This window comes from Mobula hypostoma, chromosome 21 (genome assembly GCF_963921235.1).
Source record: "Mobula hypostoma chromosome 21, sMobHyp1.1, whole genome shotgun sequence".
NCBI classification, from domain to species: domain Eukaryota; kingdom Metazoa; phylum Chordata; class Chondrichthyes; order Myliobatiformes; family Myliobatidae; genus Mobula; species Mobula hypostoma.
Genome location: NC_086117.1, coordinates 6725074 through 6745267, shown reverse-complemented (window position 1 = coordinate 6745267; position 20194 = coordinate 6725074). Strand labels below are relative to the sequence as shown.

The window sequence follows — 20194 nt, the reverse complement described above, 5'->3', positions numbered from 1 at the left end:
AAAAGTTGCTGGTGAACGCAGCAGGCCAGGCAGCATCTGTAGGAAGAGGTACAGTCGACGTTTCAGGCCGAGACCCTTCGTCAGGACTAACTGAAAGAAAAGCTAGTAAGAGATTTGAAAGTGGGAGGGGGAGGGAGAGATCCGAAATGATAGGAGAAGACAGGAGAGGGAGGGATGGAGCCAAGAGCTGGACAGGTGATTGGCAGTTGATACGCTCTGTCCGCCAGAGAAAGCAGGATCTTCCGGTGGCCACACATTTTAATTCCACATCCCATTCCCATTCTGACATGTCTATCCACGGCCTCCTCTACTGTAAAGGTGAAGCCACACTCAGGTTGGAGGAACAACACCTTATATTCCGTCTGGGTAGCCTCCAACCTGATGGCATGAACATTGACTTCTCAAACTTCCGTTAATGCCCCACCTCCCCCTTGTACCCCATCCATTATTTATTTATATACACACATTCTTTTTCTCTCTCTCCTTTTTCTCCCTCTGTCCCCCTCACTATACTCCTTGCCCATCCTCTGGGCTTTCCCCCCCCTCCCCCTTTTCTTTCTCCCTAGGCCTCCTGTCCCATGATCCTCTCATATCCCCTTTGCCAATCACCTGTCCAGCTCTTGGCTCCATCCCTCCCCCTCCTGTCTTCTCCTATCGTTTCGGATCTCCCCCTCCCCCTCCCACTTTCAAATCTCTTATGACCTCTTCTTTCAGTTAGTCCTGACGAAGGGTCTCAGCCCGAAACATCGACTGTACCTCTTCCTAGAGATGCTGCCTGGCCTGCTGCGTTCACCAGCAACCTTTAAAACTCACTGGGGCTTGTTCAGCTCAGCGAATACCAATCAATCCACTGGAGGAATTCAGTGTGTTGAGTAGAATCTGAGGGTGGGGGGGTGTGCGGGATGCAAATTGGAGTGCATGGTAGCATAGCTGTTAGCATGAGGCTATTACAGCTAAAATTCGGAGTTCAGTTCCAGAATCCTCTATAAGAAGTTTTACATTCTTCTTGTAAGCGTGTATGTTTCCTCCAAGTCCTCTGGTTTCCTACCACAGTCCAAAGACGTACCAATTAATAAGTTAATTGGTCATTGTAAGTTGTCCTGTGATAAGGCTAGAGTTAAATCAGTAGGTTGCTGGGTGGTGCGAATCAGTTGCCAGAGAACGTGGAAGTAGCATGTACAATAACAACATTTAAAAGGCATTCAGATACATAGATGCAAAGAACAGAGCTGTGTCTATGGCCTCCTCTTCTGTCACAATGAGGTCACTCTTAGACTGGAGGAGCAATACCTCATCTTCTGTTTGGTAGCCTTCAACCTGATGGCATGAATATCGGTTTCTCTAACTTTAGGTAATTTTTGCCCACTTCCCCCTCCCTCTTCTACACTTCCCCTCTCTGGATCCCCTCTTACCTCTTCTCCTCACCTCCTCCTGGTGCCCTCCTCCAACTTCTTCTCTCGTAGTCAACTCTCCTCTCTGAAATGATTCCTTTTGTTTCAGCCCGTTACCTTTCCACCTATAGTCTCCCAGCTTCTCACTTTATTCCCCCTCCCCCAGCCAGCTGGCTTCATCACCTTCAAGCTAGTCCTCCTTCCCTCCACCCACCTTCTTATTCTAGTATCTTCTCCCTTCCTTTCCAGTCCTGATGAAAATTCTCAGCCCGAAACGTTGACTGTTTATTCATTTCCATCGATGTGACCTGACCTATTGAGTTCCTCCAGCATTTTGTGTGTATCACTCTGGGTACATAGGTGGATAGGGATATGGGCCAAAGACAGGACTGGCTTCGTGGACACTAGGGTCAGCATGGATGATGGGCTGAAAGGACTGTTTTGACGCTGCGACTCTAATTGTTCCTCGTTTCTCTGTGTTTAAGGTGAGTGCCAAAATCAAAGCTCTGCGGAGTTGCTGAACCATCAGGATGTCCATAAGAGCAGTGGTCTCCAAGCAATGGGCCGCAAAGCACATGCTACCGGGCCTTGAGGAAACGATAGGAGTCAGCTGCACCTTTCCACATTCCCTGTCACGCACTGTTGAACTTGAACATAGGGTTGTCAACTGTCCCGTATTTGCCGGGACATCCCGTATATTGGGCTAAATTGGTTTGTCCCATACGGGACTACCATTGTCCTGTATTTCCCCCGCTAAGGTAGAGCGTTCCTATGAAACCTTTTGTGCTGAAATGGCATAAAGTGAAGAAGCAATTATCAATAATTTATATGGGAAAAATTTTTGAGCATTCCCAGACCCAAAAAATAACCTACCAAATCATACCAAATAACACATAAAACCTAAAATAACTCTAACATACATATTAATGATATGATAAATACACAGCCTATATAAAGTAGAAATAATGTATGTACAGTGTAGTCGGGAAGATTAAGCCAAAACCGATTTGTGGGAAAAAAAATCAGCACATATGCGTGTGCGCACGTCACATATGCGCACGTCACGCATGCGCACATCACGCATGCGCACATCACGCATGCGCACACAGGTGCCCACACAAGGCTTCATGGTCATGGTAGTCTTTCTCGGGTAAACACAAGAGTCCCATCAACACACACAAAAAATGGCTGGTGAATGCAGCAGGCCAAGCAGCATCTATAAGAAGAGGTACAGTTGACGAATTGGGCTGGGACCCTTCGTCAGGATTTTACTGCTACTTTTGTCTCTTATTTGGGAGTGAGAAAGTTGGCAACCCTAACTGTAAAAGACATGTTGAAATGAGTTTAACCCTACTTGAACACCACCCACCCCCCCCCCATGGGTCAGCTGGTCCGCGAGAATATTGTCAATATTAAACCGGTCCATGGTGCAAAAAAGGGTTGGGGACCCCTGCATAAGAGCATTTGGCCCATTCCATCATGGCTGATTCATTATCCCTGTCAACCTCATTTCCCTCTCTTCTCCCCGTAACCTTTGACACTCTTACTCAAGAACCTAACAACTTCCTCTTTAAATACACCCAATGACTTGGACTCCATAGCTGTCTGTGACAATGAATTCCACAGATTCACCACATTCTGGCTAAAGAAATTCCTCCTCATCTCTGTTCTAAAGGGATGTACTTGTATTCGGAGGCTGTGCCCTCTGGTCCTGGACTCCACCACCATAGGAAACATCCTCTCCACATCCACCCTATCTAGGCTTTTCAATATTCGGTATTGTGACAAGAATACACATAGATTAAGATGTTAGCTGTCCTGTGCTGGCACCAGTGGGATCAGCAGTTGGTCTGCCACCTGTCTTCAGGAGAGAGAGAGATAAGGAAAACAATGGAGCAGCATTTGGAGATGTGTAATGAAGGGGAAGGAGAGCTGTCAAGATCGGCTCCCCCTTTGAACCCTGAACTGTTTGAAGTGATGGACAGGCGATACCGCAGCAGGGGGATAAAAAGGGACAGGTTCGCTAAGGCAGCACACACACACGACACCCGAGGTAACAAGACCCTGGAAGCGGTGCATCTCTCACAAGTCGGTGGGAAGTACCGGGCCATAGACGCACAGGGTGGAAAGGCACGATCGGCGGGAACCTGGTGTGTGTCCACCCTTGCCTGGGTGCCAGGTTCACCGCAGGGAAACGATCGTATCTGGAAACGGAGGGGTCATGGTCGATGACCTCAGATGACATCATAAAGGACTCGCCCGAAAGCTGACTGCGAAGGTCTGTGTGGAAGCCTTGAATATTCATTCGTTTTGCTCTCTCTCTCCTTCCCCCCACTGTCCATCGCCACGGCAGCGATTACTGCGAACTGAACTGAACTAAATTCAACTGAACTTTGCGTCACTTTGAAACTGGTCATTTACCCCTAGACAACGATAGAGCTTGATTGATCCTGTTATCTTAATTCTGTGTACATGTATGTTTATCATTGCTGAACTGTTGCATTTATTATCCTTTTGATTAGAGTACTGTGTTGCGTGTTTCTTTAATAAAACTTTCTTAGTTCTAGTAATCCAGACTCCAACTGAGTGATCCATTTCCGCTGGTTTGGCAACCCAGTTACGGGGTACGTAACAGTATGTTTCACGGAACAAAGAACCGCTCAACACAGCACAGACCATTTGTCCCACAATGTTGTGCTGACCTTTTACCCTACTTTAAGATCAATCAAATCCTCCCCTCCTGTACAGTTCTCGATTTTTCTATCATCCATGTCCCTATCTGAAAGTTTCTTATATGTCTCGAGAGCATCGGCGTCTACCATTACCCCGGTAGGGTGTTCCACACACCCACTGCTGTTTGTGTGAAAAACTTACCTCTGACTCCCATTTATACTTTGCTGCAACCACCTTAAAATTAGGCCCCCTTGTATTGGTCATTTCCACCCTAGGAAAATGTCTGGCACGCCACGCTGTTAATGCTTCTTATAATCTTGTACGCCTCTATCAGGTCTCCGCTTTGTTTCAATGAGATCCTCCCTCAAATTCTTCCAAACTCCAGTGAGTGCAGGCCCAGAGCCATCAAACACTTCTCATGTGATAACCCTTTCATTCCTGGGATCATTCTCATGAACTTCCTCTGGACCCTCTCCAATGCCAGCACATCCTTTCTTAGATAAGGGGCCCAAAGCTGCTTTCAAGTGCAGTCTGACTTCTAAATGCTTTTTGGAATACCTCAGCAATGAATTCCACAGATTCAGCTCCCTCTGGCTAAAGAAATTCGTCCTTATCTCTATTCTGAGACTCGGCCCTTTGGTCCTACGCTTTGCCACAATTGGAAACGTCCACTCCACGTCCACTTTATCTAGGCCTTTCTGATTGGATTGGTTTCAATGAGATCCTCACTCATTCTTCTAAACTCCTGAGTACAGGCCCATAGCCATCAAATGCTCAACATACATGAACCCTTTCATTCCCAAGATCATTCTTATGAACATCTTCTGGACCCATACAATCAGAGTGCAATCCTTCTCTTGTTCTTCAATATCTATCCCTTCCCCTAGTGCAATTGAGTTTATTGATCGACCTGCTCACTTTAGAGCACAAAGGCTTCCCTTTCCTTTTTCACTCTCTCTCTCATTCTGCTCAACAAAACACTCAGCTCCCTCTTAATTAGAGGCGGGAGGAGAAGATGGCGGCGCGACGCAGCTCGCAGTGGCCACTCCGGTGGTGATGTCTGTTATTTGTCAAGTAGGGTGCCGTGCACAATCCTGATTTGGTGGAGACAGACGTGAGAGCACGGAGGAACTTCTGGAAAAATTTCTGAAATGCCTGCTTCGCTGCTGCTGCTACTGTGTGATCCAGAATCTCCGGAGGAGAAGGCCCCGACTCCTCGGCTTTGCTTGTTGCTCGGCGGCCAGGGTGGGGTTGAAGCGTTCGGCAGAGATGGTGCTCGGTGCTCGGTGTCGGAGGGCTGGTTGGAGGCTCGAAGTTTTCGGATGGACTCAGAATCGGCTGCGGTTGGGTGCTTCCAATGCAACGGCAAGTTGTCGGCACTTGGAGGTTCGTGGCAGGGAGAGTTTCTCCCTTCTGCCGATCGGGATGAGGAGTCGATCGGGACTTTGAGACTTTTTTTTACCGTGCCCATGGTCTGCTCTTTATCAAATTATGGTATTGCTTTGCACTGTTGTAATTATATGTTATAATTATGTGGTTTTGTCAATTTTAGTCTTGATTTGTCCTGTGTTTTCTTGTGATATCATTCTGGAGGAACATTGTATCATTTTTTAATGCATGCATTTCTAAATGACAATAAACAAGGAGAGTGTCCTCATAATCTAATCTAAATAATCTTCCGTGCTCCAATGTGCTGGGTAGAAAGAGTGAGAAGTTTCAAGTTCCTGGGCGTCAGCATCTCTGAAGATAAATCTTTCGCACCACATATCGATACAATTACAAAGAAGAAAAGACAGCAGCTATATTTCATTAGGAGTTTGAGGAGGTTTGGTATGTCACCCAAGACACTCGCAAATTTCTATAGATGTACCATGGAGAGCATTCTAACTGGATGAAATGGAGGGGCCACTGCACGGGATTGGTAAAAGCTACATCAAGTTGTAAACTCAGCCAGCTCTTTCATGGGCACTAGGCTCCCCAGCATCCGGGAAACCTTCAGATGCCTCAGAAAGGTGGCATCCATTATTAAGGACCCCCACCACCCAGGACATGCCCTCTTCTCATTGCTACCATCAAGGAGACGGTACAGGAGCCTGAAGGCACACACTCAATGTTTCAGGAACAGCTTCTTCCCCACCGACATCTGATTTCTGAATGGACAATGAACCCACGAACACTACCTCAGTATTTTCATACTTAATTATTATATATATCTTACTGTAATTGATAGAATTTTATTATGTGCTCCATTGCACTGATGCCACAAAACAACAGATTTCATGACATATGTCAGTGATATTAAACCTGATTCTGATTCTGACAAGGGACTGTGACCTCAATAGTGTCTCGAGTGTAGAATTTTTAGCCTGTGTGGCTGCATTGCTGTGTTCCCATGCATTGCATAAACAACAGGACTATTGGAGCCGATTGTGTTGATCATTAATATCATTCATATAATAAACATGACAATTGCTGTTACTGTAATATATTTTAACGCACACAGGAGAATTTCAGCCCCTTGTTTTTTTTTACCTTTCCAGGCTATAATGTGTTTGAAGCAATAAATTAAATAACTATTCCATCACCCTAAAAGTCGATTGCTGTGATATTGAAACCTCCCGAGTGCGATAAAATTGGTCAGGCCAACAAGCAGAGATATCAGCTGCTCTATAACTGGAATGAGGTTGGATTCTTGCCAGTGATAATTTCCAGAGCTTGGCATTTATTAATCATAGGCTGACCATTACCGATCTTGTACTGGTTTTCTGCTCCACACCCTTTACTTCCCGTATAATGACTCAGTTTATGTCTTTATTCTTATTACTGTTTGGGACAGAGCAGCACAATACAAGTAACTGGAGGGTGAGTGAGGCCAGTACTCCTATCACCCACAGAGAGAACGTTATTCACGAAATAAAGCCCCTTTGTGATATTTAAAGGCAGGATGAAGAGGCTCTCAGGAGGGAAGCAGGCTTGACAAAGGCCAGTCAGTATCAGCATGTCCTGTGGACATTATGGATGCAATATAAAGGCCAGTTTCAACTCGGACAGCACAGTAGCATAGTGGTTAGATTATGAGAACACTCAGTCCTCTTTTATTGTCATTTAGAAATGCATACATGCATTAAGAAACGATACAATGTTTCTCCGGAGTGATATCACAGAAAACAGGGCAGACCAAAGACTAACACTGACAGAACCACATAATTATAACATATAGTTACAGCAGTGCAAAGCAATACCATAATTTGATAAAGAGCAGACCATGGGCATGGTAAAAAATGCCTCAAAGTCCCCGAGTCGGTCGACTCCCGAGTCCCCAATAGCAGGCGGCAAAAGGGAGAAACTCCCTGCCATAAACATCCAGGCACCGTCAACTTGCTGATACCTTGGAAGCAGCCGACCCCAGCCGACCCTGAGTCCATCCATCCGAAAACTCCGAGCTTCCGAGCAGCCTCTCCGATACAGCCTCCCGAGCGCCATCCTCTGCCGAGCACCTTCGACCTCTTCCTGGCTGCTGAAACAGGCAAAGCCGAGGATTTCGGGGCCTTCAGCTCCGGAGATTCCGATTTCCACACAGTAGCAGCGGCAGCGAAGCGGCATTTCAGAAATTTTCCAGCTGTTCCACTGTGCTCTCACGTCTGTCTCCATCAAATCAGAATTGTGCACGGTCCCCTACTTGACAGATAACGGATATCATCACCGAAGTGGCCGCACGCGCACTGCCGTCGCGCCGCCATCTTCTACTCCTCCCGGGAGGTCAGCACAACACTTTACAGTACCAGAGACCCAGGTTCATTTCCCACCATTGTCTGTAAGGAATTTCTCCCCATGACTGCGTGAGTTTCCTCCAGGTGCTCTGGTTTCCTCCTACAGTCTAAAGGCCTTCCATCTGTTAGGTAAATTTCCCCATGATTAGGCTCGGGTTAAACCGGGGGTCACTGAGCGGCAGGGCTCAAAGGGCCAGAAGGGCCGTATCTCAATAAATAAATAAAAATAAACTCCAAGATGACATTCACCTTCCAATACTTCAAATCCAGCCTCAGTCAAAACACTCCAGCCAGATGAGTGAGAGCTGCCACATCTCATTTACCGCGTCGCAGTGTTGAACTGGGAGATTCTCAGCATGCAGGGTGAACCTTGCAGCAGCAGAACAGCTCTCTTCCCCCATGAAAACGATTGATAATTAAAAACTACAAGGGAGACCCAGTTGATGCTTTTAAACGCCAGCTCAAAACCTATTTATTTACCCTTGCTTTTAACTAACATCTTTTTGACTTTTATTTTTATGTTTATTTGTATTTTATTTTCATATGTTTACTTTTATCTCATTGTAAAGCACTTTAAACTACATCATCTGTATGAAAAATTCTCCATAAATTAGGTTATTCTTATTACGTATCAAGGCCCTAACAGGCACACAGAATACTGTTGTATAAATTATTTGGAGCTTAGAGCATTTACACCCAAACCTGTTTTTTTCGTTTATTAAGATGAGCAGCCTTTATAAAGTCAAAGCCAAAGTAAATCTATTATCAAGTACGTATATAGAAAATAGAGCATGGAACATTACAGCACAGTACAGGCCCTTCGGCCCACAATGTTGTGCCGACCTTTTAACCCACTCGAAGATCAATCTTAACCCTTCCCTCCCACAGAGACCTCCATGTCAGGATGGAGCTCCCAAGACTGGACACCATCTATTCCAGCAGGCTCAGGAGGAAAGCAATCAGCATAACCAGAGACACCACACACCCCGGCCACTCCCTGTCTGACCCGCTGTCGTCCAGCAAAAGGTTCAGGACACTAAAAGCCAGAACAAATAGACTGAGGAACAGCTTCTATCCCAGAGCTGTGGCCTCCATCACACCACTCCCACAGAACAATGACTGAAACTGTGAGCACACACATGCACACACAGGGACTCAAATACTTGCACTAACGGCACTTTGTGCATTACTGTGATATCCTGGTGCTGCTGCAACTTATTTTCTGTTACTTATCTATTTAATACTGTTTTTCTATTACTGTCTTGTTTTTATCTACCGCTTTATTTAATTGCCTGAGAGGAAGCCAGTCAGAGTTTCATTGGACCTATGTATAATGACAATAAAGATCATTCAATTCAATTCAATTCAATTCAATTTTTCTATCATCCTAATGTATCAGCCTCTGCCTCTACCTTTGGCAGGGCATTCACCACACTCTGTGCAAAGAACATACCCCTAACATCCCCCCTATACTTTGCTCCAATCAGCTTAGAATTGTAAGCAACATGCACAAAGTACTGGAAGAACTCAGCAGGTCAGGCAGCATCTATAGAAATGAATAAACAATTGACATTTCGGGCCAAGCCACTTCTTCAGGGTTGGAAAGGGAGGGGGAAGATGCCAGAATAAAATGATGGGCGGGGGGAAGGAGGATAGATAGAAGGTGATAGGTAGGAAAGGTAAAGGGCTGGAGAGGAAGATATCTGATAAGAGAAGAGAGTGGACCATGGGAGAAAGGGAAGGAGGAGGGGCCCAGGGGAGGAGCTAGGCAGATGAGAGGCCAAAGCGGGGAATAGAAGAAGAGAGAGAGACGGAAGGAAAATATTTTTACCAGAAGGAGAAATTGATATTCATGCCATCAGGTTGGAGACTACCCACATGGAATATGAGGTGTTGCTCCTTCACATGTCAGAACAGGAATGAGAATGGGAATGGGAATTAAAATGCTTGGTCTCTGGGAAGTTCTACTTTTGGCAGATGGGGCGGAAATGCTCGGCCAAGCAGTCCTCCCATTTACAACAGCTCTCACCAATGTAGAGGAGGCTGCATCGGGAGCACCAGACACAATAGATAACCCCAGCAGGTTCAGAGGTGAAGTGTTGCCTCACCTGGAAGGATGGTTTGTGGCCCTGAACATTATGAAGCTTAAAATTATGTCCTCTTATATGAGCCTTTCTGTCCAGGGAAAAAAAATCTCTGGCCATCCAGTCGACTATGCCTCTTATCTTCTTGTCCACGTCCATCAAGTCACCTCTCATCCTCCTTCACTGCAAAGAGAAAAGCCCTAGCTCGCTCAACTTTATTTTGTAAGACATGCTCTCGAATGCAGGCAACATCCTGGTAAATCTCCTCTATATGCTCCCTAAAGCTTCCACATCTTTCCTATAATTAGGTGACCAGAACTAAACACAGTATTCCAACTGTGGCCTAACCAGGGCTTTATAGAGCTGCAACACATACTATGTCCCCATATACTAACTTGAGATTCATTTTCTTACAGGCATTTACAAGAAAATAAAGAAATACAATTAATTTCTGAAAAACGCTACATAAATAAAGACTGAAAAGCAATCAATGTGTAAAAGAAGACAAATTGTGCAAATAAAAAATAAACAATATGGAGAACATGAGTTGTCGAGTCCCTGAAAGTGAGTCCGTGAGTTGTGGAATCAGTTCAGTGTTGAGGTGAGTGAAGTTATCCCTGCCATTTGGGAAGTCCTGATGGTTGTTCCTGAACCTGGTGGTGTGGGACCTAAGGTTCCTGTACTTCCTACCTGAAGGTAGGGGTGAGAAGAGAGCATGGCTGGGATCCTTGATGCTGGATGCTGCTTTCTTGTGGCAGCTTTCCTTGTAAATGTGCTCAATGGAGAGGAGGGTTCTTTGTCTGTGGTAGACTGGCCTGTATCCACCATTTCCTGCAGACTTTTCTGTTCCTGGGCATTGGTGTTTCCATATCAAGCTGTGATACAACCAGTCAGGATTATCTCCACTGTACGTCTATCAAAGTTTGTCAAAGTTTTCGATGATATGCCGAACCTATGTAAACATCTAAGGATGTAGAGGCAGTGTCGTGTCTTCTATATGATGGCATTTACAAGCTGGTCCTAGGACAGATCCTCAGACATGATAACACCAAGGAATTTAAAGTCACTGACCCTATCAACCTCCAGTCTCCCTAAGGAGGACTGGCTCCTGGACCGCCATCATTTTCCTCCTGTAGTCAATAATCTGCTTGGCTTTGCTGACATTGAGTGTGAGGTTGTTGCTGTGGCACCACTCAGCCAGATTTTCAATGAACTGTAGTCAATGAAGAGCAGCCTGTCTTACGCACCTTCATTGTCCATCTGTTCCAGAGCTGCGTGAAGAACCAATGAAATGGATCTGCTGTGGACCTGTAGTGATGGCAGGCAAATTGGAGCAGATCTGGGTCACCCCTCAGGCAAGAGCTTCATGACCAACCTCTCAACGTACAGTGCACGTATCTGCTACCACATGACAGTCACTGAGGCAGTTTACAGTATTCTTCTGCTATAATTGAAGCCAAGGGGTACCTCAGACTGCTGAAGCGAAAGGTTGAAGATGTCCCTGACAGCACACCGTGTCATGCTACTACAAAACGCTCATTTTCATGACATTGATATCCTGGGTGTATCTGCCATTGAGAACAAACTTGAATTGGAGACGTTTAACCACGACCCACCTTCCTCGCAAATGGCTGTATTTCGAGAAGAACCAAGAAGTTTTCCCGGTTTCCTGGCCGAGGCAACAATATCATGAGGGATTCAAGGACTGTCTTTATTCACCATATACATTTGTGTGTATTAGGAATTTGCTGTGGTGTGTCGGTTGGTGGCGCAATAAGAAACAAAAATTGACGACATTCAACAATTATAAAGAATAACATAAAATATAAAGAATTATCAACAAAATGCAAACAAATGTGGCGATTAAAGTACAGATGTGGAATAAATGAATAAAGGCCAGCAGGTATTTACAAGTAAACAACATGATAAAGACTGATTTAACTGTGCAGAGCAGTGATGGGGGATGGGGGGGGAAATGAAAGATCACTTGGCCATTATGGCAATACCCTTTATGAGAGATTTCTGTGCACTAATTCTTTGCTGCATTTTCCATGTCACAATGGTGACCTCACTTCAAAATACGTCTGACACGAGGTCCTTGTAGAGCTTGATGTTGCCATGGTAACCCAGGCCTTGTCCTCTTAACTCAGGGCGCATCGGCGCCCAAATCACAATTGCAAAGAATAAAATGGGCAGAGCCCTAAGGAGGAAGGTGGACTCAAAAATAACACCGGCGGACAGCTACTGACCCAGTGGACGGCTCGGTAGCACTGCGGTTAGCCCAATGGCTTACAGCACCAGTAATCACCGATCGGGGTTCAATTCCCACCGCAGCCTGAGAGGAGTTTGTACGTTCTCCCCGTGACCGCGTAGGTTTCCTCCGGGTGCTCCGGTTTCCTCCCACAGTCCAAAGGTGTACAAGTTTCAAGATTTAAGACTCATGATTGTTTACTGTGGTTCTTCAGTACAAGAGGGTAAAGAAGAACAAAATGACTGTTACTCCTGATCTGATGCAGCAGAACAAAAACGCAAAAAATGCAATCAATATAAACAGAAAAGCAATCCGATGAAACACAGTGCATGAGTAACTATTAAGTGTGACCGTATATATAGAGTATAAAATTAGCTTATATACGTGGACTGATTGTACAGTTCTGTGCAAAAGTCTTAGGCACGTACACAGTATATAGCTCGGGTGCCTAATTCAGTACTGTTTTTGTCAAAGTGGAGCAGAGAGCGAGTTTGTAAGTCTGGCGGGAGCAAAGGATGTTGGGAAAGGTGCCGCAGGAGGGGTGTGGGACAGGAGGTGACAGAGGAGGAGTGCCAGGGGTGGGGGTTGGTGTGGGTGCAGACACACCCAGCCCTGAGACACCAGGCTAGGTCATTTGATTCCAAACAATTGGCTTACTGTTCATTACAGAATGTCTCTCCGGTGCTTCCTGCTCCCTCTCCTCTCCCTTCCCCTTTTCCCAAACATCATTCCCCTCTCCCTGCCCCCTTCCCACTCTCAGTCCACAATAGGGACCCATAACAGAATCAGGTTTATCATCACTCACATACGTCATGAAATTTGTTTTTTTTTTGTGGCAGCAATACAGTGCAATACATAAAATTACTACAGTACTGTGCAAAAGTCTTAGGCACCCCAGCTATATACGTATATGTACCCAAGACTTTTGTACAGTACAGTATGTCCATAAAGTGACGCTAGGCACAGGAGCATCTGTACATACGGTGACTCTGACAGGAAATGATCAAGTGTCTGATGTGTATGTAGTGGTGGTGAGCTGGGTTAATGCATGGAGGCGTTGACCAACCTGATGGTTAGGGTTAGGGTCAATAAGTTATTGGCAAGCTATATTGGTGCTTGAGCACGGCCACTCCTGTGGCTGCCCCCAGCACATCTTTGCACTGAGTTGCTCCTTGACGCAAAACTAATCTTTATCTTTATCTTTAGGGGACAAGACAAGGGGCAAAGGCAGGTTACTGGCACTTTAAAACCAGCTGCTTTGGGCAGAAAAGAAAGAGGACTGACCTTGGAGATCTGCTGCCTTGTAGCTTTACCCATTCATGGGGTAGGATTTGGGAGTAAAACCCGAGGAAAATTCCAGAACCAGAGTCCCTAAGGCAGTCCTGCAACACCACTGGTGCCAACCTATATTGGTCTCTCCCATTCTACTGGATTCATCAGCTGGATGGAGAGTGGGGCCTGCTGCATAGGCCACAGGCTGCTCCCCATATCATACTGTCCTGGCTTGCTAGGTCACAATATCCATGGTTGACCCTGACCAGCTAAGGGTTTCAGTATTTTTAAAGAGGACAAGCCACTCACACATTAGGGACTCTGAAGGACTTGATGAAACGTTTACTGTATTCCTCTCCACAGATGCTGCCTGACCTGCTGAGTTTCCCTCACATTTCCTGGGTGTTATTTATGTATTTCTCAGTTTAGTCTGAGACAGGGAACAGAGGATGATTCTCCCTTCCAACTATTCTTTCTGGCACAGACTGGAGCCACAGGGCAGGGTCTGTGACGTGGGCAGACATTTCTGCAGTCTTGTCCGCCTGCCACAACACTCAGCGACGACGGGACACATTGTCTGATGTGTTCTGGCATTCAGCAAGACCACAGCTGCTCATTTACATATTCAATGACCTAGATTTGCATGCTCCATCACAGCCCATCAGGCTTAATTAAAGTAACATTGCTATTAAAAGACAAGATTATACCCTCCCTCCCAAGCTCAGACACAGGTCAGGCCTTTGAAAAAACAGCAAAGTGCCTGAGTTCATTATTCCGGCCCGCCGTCGCAGTTCCCATTATCGGATTGTTGTTGTTCCTTTCCGCATCAGCCGTTTCTTTTGTGTTTTTGTCTGTTTTTTTACCACGCTCAACTCAGCGTGGGTGGAAAGCGCGTAAGGAACTGGTCAGATTCGAACCCAGGACCATTCGCATTGAAGTCCAGTGCAGATGCCCCTGCACCACCTGCCGATTATCCGATTATCTGTGATACTTAACGGGCCCCTCCGCTGGTGAGACTCGGCCACGGATATTGCATCCTAGCTGTCTACACGATACGCAAGCCAGGGCAGTACGATATGCAGGCTCCCCCTCGCCACGCAGCTGATAAACCAAAGGAATGGCAAAGACGGATACAGTTTGGCACCAGCGGCGTCGTAGGAAATGCCGGTCAGTGTTGAATTCGACGTAGGAGTTCTGTAGGGACTGTAACTCTGGATTTTTCCCTCGGGGTTACTCCCGAAGACTTCCCAATGAGTGGGTCAATCTGCAAGGCAGCAGAAGTTTGAGATCGGAGTGTTCCTTCTCCGAGATGAGCTGCCAACCACGGCCGACGAGCCCTATCTGCCCGAATATAACATGTTACCATATTTATTAAGGGACATTATTCTCCACTTACAGTCAATAGTAATCTCCCAGTGGCCACACATTTTAATTCCACGTTCCATTCCCATTCTGACATGTCTATCCACGGCCTCCTCTACTGTCAAGATGAAGCCACACTCAGGTTGGAGAAACAACACCTTATATTCCGTCTGGGTAGCCTCCAACCTGACGGCATGAACATTGACTTCTCTAACTTCCGTTAATGCCCCACCTCCCCCTCGTACCCCATCCATTATTTATTTATACACACACATTCTTTCTCTCTCTCTCCTTTTTCTCCCTCTGTCCCTCTGACTATACCCCTTGCCCATCCTCTGGGTTTTTCCCCCCTCCCCCTTTCTTTCTCCCTGGGCCTCCTGTCCCATGATCCTCTCGTATCCCCTTTTGCCTATCACCTGTCCAGCTCTTGGCTCCATCCCTCCCCCTCCTGTCTTCTCCTATCATTTTGGATCTCCCCCTCCCCCTCCCACTTTCAAATCTCTTACTAACTCTTCCTTCAGTTAGTCCTGACGAAGGGTCTCGGCCTGAAACGTCGACTGTACCTCTTCCTAGAGATGCTGCCTGGCCTGCTGCGTTCACCAGCAACTTTGATGTGTGTTGCTTGAATTTCCAGCATCTGCAGAATTCCTCGAGTTTAAGTCAATAGTAATTCTTCCTTTTCGTATAGTAGTTTTGTTCACATTAGGGCAACTGTAAGTGTTTAGCTTTTAATGAGTAGGTTCCCCAGATGTATTGTGTTTGAAGGGTGGTGTCACCCACTCACAGGGAAGCTGCTGAGGGTGGTTGTTACAAACAGCTCTTGGTGTGTGGGAGACACAGGAGGCAGGCAGGCATTCGTATCTGGAGCAGGAACAAAAAACAAAACTGCTGGAGGAACTCAGAGGGTCGGGCAGCATCCACAGAGCTAGAGGAACGGCTGAGGTTCCAGGTCGAGGCCCTTCGTCTGGAGGGTGGAGAGAAGGGAGGTGGCCAGTAGAGAGAGGTGAGGGATAGGGGCGAAATAAGAGATAGCAAGCAATAGGTGGACAAGTGAGGTCCAGTGGGCAGATGGAACAGTGGGGGTGGAGGAGAGGTACAAAGGGGTAGAGGCTGTGGGTGATGTGAGGGATGGGCAACTGAGGGATTGGAGGAAGGGTATTTAGAAAGGGGGGACCTCCTGATTCATCAGTTCCTCCTGTGCACCTCGTCCTTTCACATTTTCTGCATCATACAGCTCCGTGTGACCCAATTCCTTTGCCTGGCCCGATCTGATTGCTTTTCACCCAGACAGTCCACCCCACCCCATGGTTGGTTTGTTTTTCTCTCTCTCTTTCTCTCTCTCCTTCCCTCCTTCCTTCCCTATCTCGTTCCACTCCTTTCTTTCTCATCCAGAACTCGGGCACTGGGATCTGGAACAAGAAAACTAATCTGATGGAAGAACTTAGGAGGTCAGGCAGATTCTGTGGAGGTGAGGGATGGTGAACATTTCAGACAGAGACCTTCTCACCTGGACTGAGAGGGGAGCAGGGAGATGGGAGATGGCCACAGAAGAGCGGTGAGTGGAAGATCGGGACGGGAGCTGGCAGGTGATGGGTGGGTGGGGGAGGGATGATGGCAAATGGGAACAGTGGGGGAAGGGAGAGAGGGGTCCAAAGGGACAGAGGCTGTGGGTGATGGTGAGGGAAGGGCAAGAAACTGGGCCAATGAGGGATTAGAGGAGAAGTATTTAGAAAGAAAGGGGGGTCCCTCTTGGGCACTTTGTTCCTTCCCATCTCCTGCATCCTCCCAGTTTCCTGCTAACCTGCCCCATCTGGTCTGCTTGTTGAGGCACTACAGTAGCCTAACGCTTTACAGAGCCAGTGATCAGGGTTCAATTCCCATTGCTGTCTATCAGTACTTTGTATATTTTCCTCTTCAGCACACAGGATTTCTCTGGGTACTCCGGTTTCCTTCCTCACCCCAAAGGTGTAGGGGTTCAGATTACTGAGTTGTGGACACGCTATGTTGGCACTGGAAGTGTGGCTACGCTCGATGGCTGCCCCCAGCGCACCTTCGGGCTGTGTTAGTTGTTGAAGCAAATGATGCACTTCACTGTTTCGAAGTACATGTGACAAAAAAGTTAATCTTTCCATCCATTTTAACCAGACTATTGCAGAAAGCCGTGACACATCGCTGTACCTGTACATCACATGTTCACATGACAATAGATTTAACCTGAAGATACAGACTGACTGGGTGCATCACGGTCTGCTACGGCAATTTACATGCACAGCAATGCAAGAAGCTGCCGAGAGACGTGAACTCAGCCCAATATATCACGGGGCACACCCCTCCCACCGTCGGTAGGACCTACAGGAGGCGCTGATTCAAGAAGGTAATCGAATTCCACCATTCCAGCCATGCCATCTTCTCACAGCTACCATCGGGTAGGAAGTACAGAAGCCTAAAGCCCCAAACCACCTGGTTCAAGAAAAGCTACTTGCCTTCAACCAGTTGGTTCTTGAACCTTCTGGCATAACCCGAATCACTCTATCGGTCACTGTTGCCTTGAAGCTGCACGGGTGTGCGGCCTCGCAGTAACTGAAATGCTCCCATGCACATAGCCTTTGTTGCCACGCAGCTGGAGTTTTCCTTTATAGAATGTTTTACTAAAGTGCCGTGCAGTTACTAGGCCATGCAAAAATTTCCTGTTCAGTGCAATGGTTGGTCCTTGCAGGTGTAAAACAAATTAGAGGGAACGTCAACCTCAGTGTGGCGACACTACGACCACGTTGCACTATGATGGACTTGGTTTACACAAGAGATTCTGCAGATGCTGGAAATCTTGAGCAACACAGACACAAAATGCTGGAGCAGCTCGGCAAGTTACATAGCATCTATGGAGACCCTTCATCAGAACTCAAAAAACCGGGATGCAGTTTAATCGATTCCTGATGAAGGGTCTCAGGGTGTCACGGTAGCATAGTGGTTAGCACAACGCTTTACAGAACCAGCCACCCAGGTTCAATTCCTGCCACTGTCTGTAAGGGGTTTGTATGTTCTCCCCATGACTGCAGTGGGCTTCCTCCAGATGCTCCAGTTTCCTCCCACAGGCCAAAGACTTAACAGGTTGGTAGGTTAATTGGTTATTGTAAATTGTCCCATGATTTGGCAAGGGTTAAATCAGTGGTTGTCGGGCAGCACAGCTTGTAGGGCTGGAAGGGTCTATTCCGCAGTGTATTTCAATGAATAAATAAAAAAACACGATAGGTTTCTCATTGAAATCGATCAAATATTGGAAGGTCTGGATAGAGAGGCGATGGAGACAATGTTTCCAACAGTGGGAGAATCTATCTTCTCCATTGATGCTCTCTGATTTAGAGTTCCTCCAACATTCTGTATGTGTTGCTGTAGTCTTTGTCTTCTCTTGTTCTATTTATGTTCTTTCTTGAGTATCTTTTGTATAATTTATGTATTATTGATGTTTAATTTATGGATTTTTTGAACATTGTGCCTCTGCGATGTGTCTGTGATGCTGCTGCAATAAGTTTTTGGCTGCATCTGTGAATGTGACAATAAACTTGAATGAGTCCAGCTCCATTTTCCTGCCTCGAGACCCTACTGCTATCTAAATGAGTTGCTGAGGTTAGAGGGCAGACCCCACACTTGGAGCATTGTGAGCAGTTTTGGGCTCCTTATCTGAACATGGATGTGCTGGCATTGGAGAGAATTCAGGGGAGATTCACTAGAATTCAGAAGGATGGGGGGCGGGGGGGGGATCTCATTGAAACCTTTCGAATGTTGAAAGGCCGAGACAGAATAGATGTGGAAAGGATGTTTCCCATGGTGGGAGAGTCTAGGAAAGAGGGCACAGCCTCAGGATAGAGGGGAGCTATTTCAAAACAGAGATGAGGAGAAATTTCTTTATCCAGAGGATAGTGAATTTGTGGAATTTGTTGCCACATGCAGCTGTGGAGGCCAGGTCGTTGGGTGTATTTAAGGCAGAGATTGATAGGTTCTTGATTGGACATGGCGTCAAAGGTTATGGTGAGAAGGCTGGGAACTGGGGTTGAGGAGGAGAGAAAAAAAGGATCAGCCATGATTGAATGCCAGAGCAGACTCAATGGCCTAATTCTGGTCCTATGTCTTATGGTCTTATGCTCTAATGATTCACAGAACATCCACAAGAAAGATCTCATAAATGAAAGGGTTAATGTGCAAGGAGTGTTTGAGGGCTCTGGGCCTGTACTTGCTGGAGTTTAGAAGAATGATGGGATAAGGGTCTCATTGAAATTGATCAAATATTGAAAGGCTGAGACAGAGAGGATTTAGAGATGATGTTTCCTATAATGGGAAAGTCTAGGGCCAGAGGACACAGCTGGAGAACAGGGGGATGTCTATTTAGAACAGAGATGAGAAGGAATTTCTGTAGCCAGAGGGTGGTGAATCTGGAATTCATTGCCACAGATGGCTATGGAGACCTGGTCATTGGATGTATTTAAAGTGGAGGTTTATAGGCTCTTGGTTAGCAAATGCGACAGAGGTTTTTGGGAGAAGACAAGAGAATGGGTTTGAAGGACATAATAAATCCTCCATGATGGAATGGTGGAACAGATTCAATGGGCTGAATGGCCTAACTCTGCTCCTCTGTCAGAGTCTGGAAAGGAGATGAAGGAGCAACAGAAAACAGAGGGCAGAGAGGGACATAGAAATGGGATGCAGTATAATTGAAGGCCAGGGTAGGTCAACAAAAAGTGATGGGTGAATGGACACAGCCGGCAGAGTTATGGATGCAACAGGAATTCAGATTAAGCAAAGTCAAAATCAAGGTACAGTCATTATCGAAGCATGTATGCAGTATATAACCCTGAGATTTGTCTTCCCACAGACAGCCACCAAAGAAACAGGGAAACACCATGGAACCCGTTCAAAGAAAGCATCAAACACCCAACGCGCAAAAAAAGAACAAATCACGCAAACAGCAGAAAAAAAGCAAATCACACACGGAATTTTAAAGATCAAACAGCCGAGTCCTTGAAGGAGTCTGGGAATGTGCAGTGCAATGCAGGTCAGATCAATTTAGCATTTTGTCATTTTCCGACTGTGGGCCGCGGGGCCAGTTGGCAATGATCAGGACTGTGCAAAACAGCAATAAAAAAGGAGTAACCAGAAACCAGGAACACATGTACCGTGAATTACAGAGTCCTTTAAAAACAAGTCCAATCCACACCACAGCGCCAATCAAACCTTGCCCAAGAACCAAGACGAGGGTTTAAGCAGCACCATAAATAAATCGAAAGTGCAATTTTAAGAAGGTCAATGTGACAGGCTCAACACTGGGGAACTGAGGCCCAAATGGACACCAGAGGGTACAACCCTCAACAGCTGCTGACACCTTGCCAGCACTCGGTG

The 20194-nt window shown here is 46.3% G+C and overlaps 1 protein-coding gene across 9 annotated transcripts in view; it reads right to left on the bottom strand.

The window, feature by feature from the left end:
* Positions 1-20194, bottom strand: part of LOC134359764 (serine/threonine-protein kinase Nek6-like) — a 176494-nt gene that overhangs the window by 84104 nt on the left and 72196 nt on the right. The window lies entirely within an intron of this gene.